The sequence below is a fragment of the Drosophila mauritiana genome, chromosome 2L, assembly GCF_004382145.1.
Source record: "Drosophila mauritiana strain mau12 chromosome 2L, ASM438214v1, whole genome shotgun sequence".
NCBI lineage: Eukaryota > Metazoa > Arthropoda > Insecta > Diptera > Drosophilidae > Drosophila > Drosophila mauritiana.
In genome coordinates this window covers 966,701-975,914 of record NC_046667.1, presented here as the reverse complement: position 1 = coordinate 975,914, position 9,214 = coordinate 966,701, and positions in this window count along the sequence as shown.

Here is a 9,214-nt window from a genome sequence, read left to right as displayed (position 1 = left end):
CTTTGTACGCCGTTACAGGAATATTCAAAAAGGAGTGCGTTTTTTATGAGTATATTCTAAGAACTTGCTCTAGAAGACGACATTGCTTACTCTTAGAACTCTTGAAAGATTTCGTTTATTAATAGATTTGAAATATGGGGCTAGTGCATCCAGACTCTTTGTGGCCGAAATTCCACTCAGTTCTTTAAGTTCCCCATGCGAGCGGGTATTTGTTCACATAAGCGAAGGCATCCAGCACGGATGCCATTTGAATGTGGATCTACAGATGGAGACTGGCTCCGAGACTGGAGCTCTGGTAGTGGCAGTAGCATCTGCTACTAATGGATAGTAGCAGAAAACAAATGGACAACGCACAGATTCGCACACAACCAGATACACACCCACACACTCTGGGATGGACGTCAACAGCTCGTGCAAACATCTTTGTAGATTTTATTTCTAAATCTCATTACCAAATGGTGTCCCTTCAGCGGGACGGGGGCTTGCGGGGGCTCTACGTGCGTGGGTGCCAGTGTGTGTGCGTGTGTGTGTGTGAAGGACTTACTTACCCACACAGACGCACGGCTATGGATGCAATAAACTGTAAGTGTGTTACGGCTTTCCGCCCTGCGAATTGTTCTTGGACTTGGGACAACTTTCTGAACTAAATTTCGTTGCTTTCTGTGTGCGAGTACCGGGTGCTACACCCATCAATTCGAGCAGATATCAGCTGTTGCAAATGTTTTTATAATCGAAACAAAAGCGAGACGATATAAATTGTTTCAAAGTGCCAAGAGTGTCTAACAAAACACGTTGGAAATGAATGAATTCTCTGACTCCATCGATCCAACTATCTAACCGTACTCCATTCATATTCCAAAGTCAGTATCAGCATGAACTAATTTCTAAGTTTAAACTAATGCTTACCTATCTTATTAACTGTGCGATTCTTTTCAATTAAAAAATTAGCACTTTAATAGCACATTAATTCTTCCATCCTTCTCTAGAAAATAACAAGAAAACACAACGTCTAGAAATAAACGCAAGTACAAGAACAGAACCGAAAAATTGTTTCAAAAACACACGACAAAAACTTAATCGCTCGTGTAATGACTACATTCGACTTTTGTAATTAGCAGCCCGTCGCTGGGCAGGCGCTTTTCTCCATTTTCCGGCATCCCCCATTTTCCATGTTGCCCCGTTTGCCAGAGAATAAATATTAATTTGCCAGGGCCCCCGATTTCGCCCATCTGCCCCTTTTTCCCAGCCAATGCAGCACGAAATTTATGTGCAACGTACAACAAATTTCCACTTATTGCCGCACTGTACGAAAATAGATACTAATGGAAGATAATTCTGCATTAAATAACTTGACCTTGGATAGCCACCAAGGCGACCTCCTTAGAGATATAGCTTGAAATCCAGTCCCAGGCGGGATATTTACTTTCTGCAATCCCATTTTTCTCAGTGCAGATCCCGAGGGACGGAGCGGAACGGACGGAATGGAATGTGTCGTGGCACGGATCCGGAAGCGGGTCTAACTGTACTTTGCAGTGGGTTGTTTGTCCGGCGCTGCTGCTCCGTGACAAGAGCCCGCGCGAATGCAATAAATTGTGTATTTAATTTTCAATTCGTTTTGCCTTCATTTGGAGCGCTGGAGTGTTGGAGCATTGGAGTGTCGGTGTGATGGGGTGCCGGAGACCTCCAGTCGTTCTGGCCGGACGCCAGCTCTCGCGGAGCGTGGCTGTAACTTCCGGACGGAGGAGTCCGCAGCCCTGTAGTCCGGGTGCTATCGTTTTTAATGGTGCACGTCCAATTTGATTACGACTGTCATCTGTTGGGGCGACGGCGAAGCACGGCCAGAAATTGGGCGAAAAGGGCAAAACACCAAGGAAACCACCGGCTAATGAAGCAATTTCCATTAGAGGCCGGCGATTTCGGGTGTCAATCCCCGCAAAAACAAACCACTTGAAGAGCAACCAGGAGGCGCTAGAAAATCAATTAACTATATTGTTTGAAGTTGTGAGAATGGTTGGACTAACTAACATGCCTGTAGTTTTTGGTAGTCCTGCTTGGCTTGTGGCCCCATTACCTTGGAACTTCTGGAACGATGAGCCAAATCGAGGGAATCCCCTTTTCTTGGCAGCTTTCCCACTGGCTTTGACCACGCCCACGCCAAGTTGTTCCTAATTGCGTTAATTCGTCCGCAGAACTGGAACTCCGTTTGGTTTATGAGAAGGTGTCGCCAGCTAATTTCTCCACTCCCCATCGATTGCAGATCCAGGCAGGTAGCTTCTCGTTAAAAGCAGTCGAATGCATTTATCAGCACTTATCTTTCTGACTTCCAGCTAGAGCCAAGCTCACAAGGAGCAGCCACCGGAAGTCAAAAGTGAAAATTTGCTTTTATCACGCAAACAGCAGCCATTCCGCAGCAGCAACAGTTTGGCAGTTTGTGTGGCAAAAATATATTTGCCAGTTTGGAAATTGGACGGGCAACTCTGAGGAGGCAAATCTGTCCACGGGGGCTGAGGCAGCAAGCGCAGTCAACTTCATTAAAGACGGATGAGCAACAAAAGTCCAAGGATCGACTGCAGAAATGAGCAAAGAGTCCTGGAAACCGAACACTGAGCAGAGAAACGGAGAACAAGGAAAGCCAGCGGTGGGCGAAAAGTTTACATGAAGGATTTAAGGAGCTTAGCGAGTCAAAGACGAGCGCCGAAGTCTACACTCCAAGAAAATTCGTAAAAACCAGGTGGCAATTGTTACTTAATATGGTACTTGAGCTTGCTTCCACTAAACCCATATCGAGGTTAAGACTCTTATTTCAAATAACAAATAATGTAAAGCAAAATATACATTTTAATAAATTATACACTATAATTTTCCCCCAGTGTCGCATTCCAAGCTCTAGTTCTCCCATTCTCCAGCTACTTTTCTCCGGCTTTCTCCGACAGCAATCGAGGTAAAAGTTTTGTTGCTGGCTTAAAAACGTTTTCTCCAAAAGTACTTGGGAACATATTTGCTATCAGTTGGCGTCCAGTTGCTGCCCCGGTACCCACCCGACCCCCTTTTTTATTCGCGGCTCCTCTGTTTGCCCCTCCTTTCGGCTGTCTGTGTGTCTGTTTGTTTGTTTGTTGCCACTTTCGGCAAGTTTTTCCAGCAATTTTTCAGCCACGTCTTGTCTGGCTATAATTTTGTGCTGCCTGCGTCTACGCACAGTGGGTCGAAAGCTATAATTTTAGGTGAAATATATCTTGCTATTTCCAGTTCCTTAAGATGACCACATGGGCCTGAAGAAGTCGCGTCTGAAATGTTGTGTCCCAGACTTTGGTTCCCTTGTAAGAATGATATTGTAGATGGGATCTCCCCGGACTGAAATCCCATCCCAGAGGATGAACCGACCTCCACTGTGCGTGGCTTCAACATCGTCGTGCGGTTGGCAGCGCTGCCAAGTGTTGCATCCGTTTCCTGTTGATAGTCAGTGGCGTGTAAATAGAATGTTCTCGTACTTGAATTTATTTGCCCCACATCTGCCCCCTCCGCGTATGTTTTCGCCCCCCTCGCTTTTTCGCTCCACTCGATCTCTCTGTTTAACAAAGTCAAACAATTTCATGCAATTAAAACCGTTTTTCATTAAAAATGCAAATTTCAAATGCAAAACGAACTCGAGTCACGTCAAGCATCAACTTTCGCCCCGCCCCCGCCATCCTTGAAACCCATCCCAAGTGCTGGCACTCATGCAAGCTGGGTGGGATCCTGGGCCCAGGTACTTAACTTGATGTCACCAAACAAAAGCACTTTGTTTCAACATGTGCCTGACACTCCGCACCCAACCCTCGTGCCGCGCCAGCTCGAGGGTTAGAGGTTGCAATGCAGCGTGCTTAAAAGCCGCTTGTCTTGTAAACAATCATAAAAAATAATAAAATGCCATAAAGTCGAGAAAGTGGGCGGGCTGGTGGGCGTGCGTCTGTCTCTGGACGTGTGACGATTTAATTTAAACACTTCTCGACTCATAAGCATGGAAACATAAACGAGTGTGGGTCATATATGTGTTTTTAAGCATATGCATCATAAGAGAATATAAATAAATTTGGGAAAATATTTTAGCTTGCCATGTAGCTTACTTACATCTCATTTCATCATTAAGTTGAGTAGTCAGCAGTAATTTTCTGAGTGTAGTTTCCAAGTCCTTGGATCATTGTCTCCCTGCTCTTTGGCTAAATTTCGAGCAAAAGGGAAGTTGCATTGTTTTCGCCGAGTGCTTTGAATTTCTATACACCCCACTCACATGTCTGCTGCAGACGACGCTGTCATGCTTTCGGATTCTTGCATTGTTGTTCGCTAATGTCCTGCCCCAGCCCACGCCCATCCCCACCCACAACCCCCTGCCCTCGTCACGAAGGACATTGTTACATTTGACAATTTTAAGCGGATTTCGGGAGAGGAGGGGCTTCGATAGGAAAGAGATGTCTGGCCAACGGACAAAGGAAGCTCACTGGTCTTTATGGACACACAAAGGAATTCGGTTTTTATATGGCGAGTATGAATGGTTATAAGGCAATTATTTGTTAAGTCTAGAGTTTGGTATTTATTTGCCAACACTCTTATCTCTAAGGGGATGGAAATCTCTGGTGTATCCTTTGACTTTCTTCCTTTTCATTGCACCAGTAACACCTTGCTCGGGAAGCAAGTCCATTTTCCCAGTAGTTTTTCTCCTATTCGGGCATTTCGTCTTTAAGCATCTTAGCTTGTTTGTAAAGTGGCTTGTGAACTGTGGGCACTATCTGCCCTTTCCCTGTGCTTAAGCCTTACTTGCCATTTAGCGAGCTCTCGGTGGCGGAGACAAAGTTTCTGGCCAGGCAACCCTGGAGTTTTGGCCAATTGTTGGCGCCTGTTATGAGTGGGGGCCTGGCCGAAAGTTCACCTGGCCCACGCTTCATTGGAAAGCGTTTAGAAAGTTTTTCAATGCGGAAACTTTAATAAACGCCTCGCAGAGGATGCGTTGTGAATTTAATTTTCAACTCGTCTGACATTCCGTAATTGAAAGCACAGACATTGACACTTGACACAAACACCCGGAGCAGCCAGTCGATGGGTTGAAAGCACTGGGTTTTTGGTCTGCAGCGACGCTGCGTATGGCGCATTACTAATACGCAGTGTGTGACAACCACAAGAGACAATTTGGCAGCTGCCAAAGGGTTGGCGGCAGAAACACAGGCTGCCACACACAGATACCCGAGCTGGGCGGCGGCAGGAGTGGGGACCAAAAGGGGCGGTGCAGGGGAAGCTGAACGTAGGCGGCAACCGGAAAGGCTGCTGCCGTTGCAGTTAAACATTCTGCACCGTCAGACACACAAGCACCATGGGTTCAAAGGTCGCTTTTGTTAGGCAGGAATAATTTTGTTAGGCAGGAATATCATCCTCCGATTTGAATTGATTTATTTTTAAGTATGCATTAATTTTTGAAAAATATAGCATTTGTTCATACGCATATAGATTATCCATGATTTTATTAAACTTTCTTTGTTCGAGTTCCACAGTGCGACAGATGCGCTGAACGGACCAAGTCACGCACACTAGCAAACGAGATGAGGGCGTGACGGGATCGGGTTTCCATATCTTTTCTCTAGGGATAGGACCAATATCGATGCTTCTGGTCAGAACTGAACAAAAGGTCAACCACAAATATTCCGTTACGCATATAAAATGGTTTTAATTTTGTAAAATATAATCGTGTAAATAAAGAAGTAATTATTCCAAAGTCAAATCATAGGATCCATCAAGTCAAGTGTGTGAGAGTGTTTATATATCATTATGAAAAGACCAGGTATCCGACCAAGCGATATCCCACTCACGATGCCATCTCCAGAGGCAGATCCACAGGCATCCGCAGGCATTGTGGCTGTCTCGAAAAACCAGAAATCGTGAGCGCAGTCGTGAGGATTTGGCTGTGGGGGAGTGGCCAGAGTGGGCGGAGTGGGCGGAGTGGGATGGCCTTCCTTTGCTGGCCGTCCACTCGTTCGCCCGATGCTCGAGTGGCCGCAGGGCAATTGGATATAATTTCTAATTACACGCTTGGACGGACTTTTTACTGTCAGCTTAGTTTACTGATGTCTCTATACTTTGCTCCTTGTGCCTTCCACACACACACACACACACAGACACAAGGACGAGTGCGCGTGTGTGTGTTGTGTAATTTGGTGAATGTACAAGTGTAATTTGGCATTTTGATTTTTAATTGTTTGCCCATACAGCTGGCAGGCATGGAAAAATAATTCCAAAACAAGTTTTCGGTTCTTTAATTAAGACAGGACAGTTGTAGCCGAGCTGCAATTGCTGCGCATGGTAATTGCGGAGCAATTACAAAACCCACACATGAAATTTGCATATTATAATTCCGGCTGTAGTTGCACTTGTAGTTCCAGTTCCAGCTCCAGTCGGAGTGAGGAATGCGGATGTGCACATAGTGACAGACGACCCTCATCTTGTCCCGCTTCTTGGCCATAAATTGCTGCTGCAATTGCAATTGTCGTAGCTGCGCTGCCTTCTGCTATTCTGCTCTTCTGGCGATGTCAACACTTGAACACGCGCACAGCGAAAAAAGGACGAGGCAGGACGAGGGAGGAGGGCGAGCGGCACCCGGAATTATGCAACAGATTCCGAAATTTTTGGCTCGGGAGCAGGGGAGTTTATTTTTGCGCAATTACAAAAAGCGGCAGCAGTGTAAAAAACTGACATCACCAGCTTCAGCTGTCAACTGTCGCAGACATTTTTCAGTCCTGCGAGTGGCGTCCTTTTTGTCCTGCAGCTGTAGCTGTGTATCTCAGATGTTGCTGTTTCACGCCATTATATTGCAATATGATTATTATGCGAGCGCCAGAGAGTGTTGACGCCGTCACGTTTTTGCAGCATGTCAAGTGCAACTTTTGGTGGCAAGGTGGGGGGCATGGCGCAGATTCGGGGCTGCAAAAGTGTTGCGTACTTTCGCTAATTAGCCCATTTCCCTTTGCGCAGCCTGCGATTGTTTCGCACCTCAGAAATAGCAGTGATAATGGGAATTGTTTAAGTTTAAGTCCCTTCGGGGGGACTGCCTCAGGTGCTGTGTGTAGATCATGTTGCACAGTTGCAAGATGCAAAGCACATGAAACAAAGCTGTACCACTAAATAACCACTCTGTTCACATTGGCATTGTGTAGTTTCAAAAGTATAAAAGAGTTTCGGACTCCCATGTTCCTGGCTGATCATTTCGACTCACCAACTTGGATACTAAATCTCTGGCCCTGGGCTCCACCAGCACTGTGCGCCCCCCGGAATAGTTCAACTTTTGAAGTTGACCGAAGTGGTCAGGCGGGAGCATTTGCTGCTCTCCCCCAGAACTCCACCCCTGACCCGGCGAGTCCCCGTTTCCGCCTATCGTATGCGCCACTCCCTTGGCCATGGACCCTCATCAAAAACGATTTGGTAGCCAGAGCGAGCGGCTAGCAAAGTTTTTCCTACTTTTGGCAAATGTGCAAATAACAAATGATTTCGGAGCTGCCATCACCCACTTGTAAATAAAAGTGCCTCTGGTCCCCCGCCCGCATGTTCGTTTGCCTTTGTTTTTGCGCCTGTCATGGCCGTTGTGTGCGAGCATTCGCCCTCTGGCCAAATCAAACGTAAGCCACAATTAAAACATAAAAATGCCAAAGCATTTCTGCTTTTGTTGCTGTCCGGGGAGCGGAGTGACCCGTGCTTTACACACATCAAACATTGTGTAAGCTTTTTTGCCGCCTGTCGTCTTCAGTTCGCTCAGCTCCGCTCTGGGCCATAATTAGCTCGAATTAGCTGCGTCTGTTGCTGCACTTGGCAGGTGGGGTCCTTCGACCTGCGTCCTTACTCCCCCCGTGCTCGGCCCATCCTCATTGTCCGACAGAGCATTAGTTACCCTCTAGCAAAATTATAGAAAAGGCATTCAGGAACTGTCACGCTGCGAGAAAAGATTATAAACAGAGCGTATAATTCGGTAATCAGTGGGTTTATGATCCCAGGGTATATCTGTGTCGTGCACCTTTGCCAGCTCAACCATTCTGCTCGATGCCCACTCAGACGTAACCCGACCGAGGACGCTGAGATCTGGTCCATTCCCTACCCTGAGTGGATCCACTGGCCATCGACGCTGACGATGTCTTGTCATAAATCCGAGCACTCGCCACCGAGGCTGTCAGTAATTAGCGCACTGAACGCCATTCTCGCCACCCAGTGGCTGGCCCACAAAGCTAACGAGTCACTTTGTAAGGAGCCCAGATGATAGGTGGTGGTGACTGGGGCGACAGGGATGGCCGGAGGAGAGCAGCAGAGGAGGGGGAGCAAATGGAGCAGTCGGAGGCTTCTGCAATTAGTGAGCAGCTCTCAGGAACGAGCGCATTTAGTGGCGTCTCCCCCTGCAACAAAGTGGCTCCGGCAACATGACACTCTTTCGGAGGAGGATGCCTCCACCTCGTCCTCGTTGCGTCTTCGTCCTACCCACAGCAGTTGACGGGTTGACGGTTTGACGCTTTGACGTGCCACTGACTGGGTGACGGACAAAGTGACTCTCGACTGTCTGATACATTCATTTGTTCGCTCTTGGGCACGTTCTGCGCCTGCCAGCGGGCAACAAGCCGCCACTCGACTTGCCAAACCAATTGGTGGGCCCTCTGAAGAGCACTTGCTCCTCCCGGATGTCAAAAGTCATCACCTTTATCGGTTGCCAGCATCTTGGCGAGGCCCGAAGGAACGAGAGTCCGGACCCGGGACCCGGACAGCTTGCCAAGCCGGCTATTTAGACGTGGCATTAGCTGTGGCAATATTATGACTGCAGCAAGGACCAGCAGCAGGAGCACTCGGGTATATTGTAATTCATAATCCTGCGATTTGCTTGCCAGAAGACACAGCGCCTTACTTCCTGTTGTGGTTGCCCACGGCTTAAGTGGCGCCTTTGCCGGCTCCGTCTCCGTCTCCGTCTTCGACTTGGGTCGAAAATTCTGACATTGATTGTGTTTGTGCTGGGGCTCATTTGAGGGGAGTGGTGGCGGATTGGTGGGGATCTAAGCCGTTGAGCACTGAAAATATTTCCCTGGGCTGCTTAAGTGTCCTGCAAGTGGAGCTTGGGTCGACTGCAGTGGCCGCAGCGGAGTAAGTACGAAGGAATGCGCCACTGAGCAGGCTTACGGGTTATGAGATGGGCAGGGCTCCGGCGGAATTAATTGGTACGTCA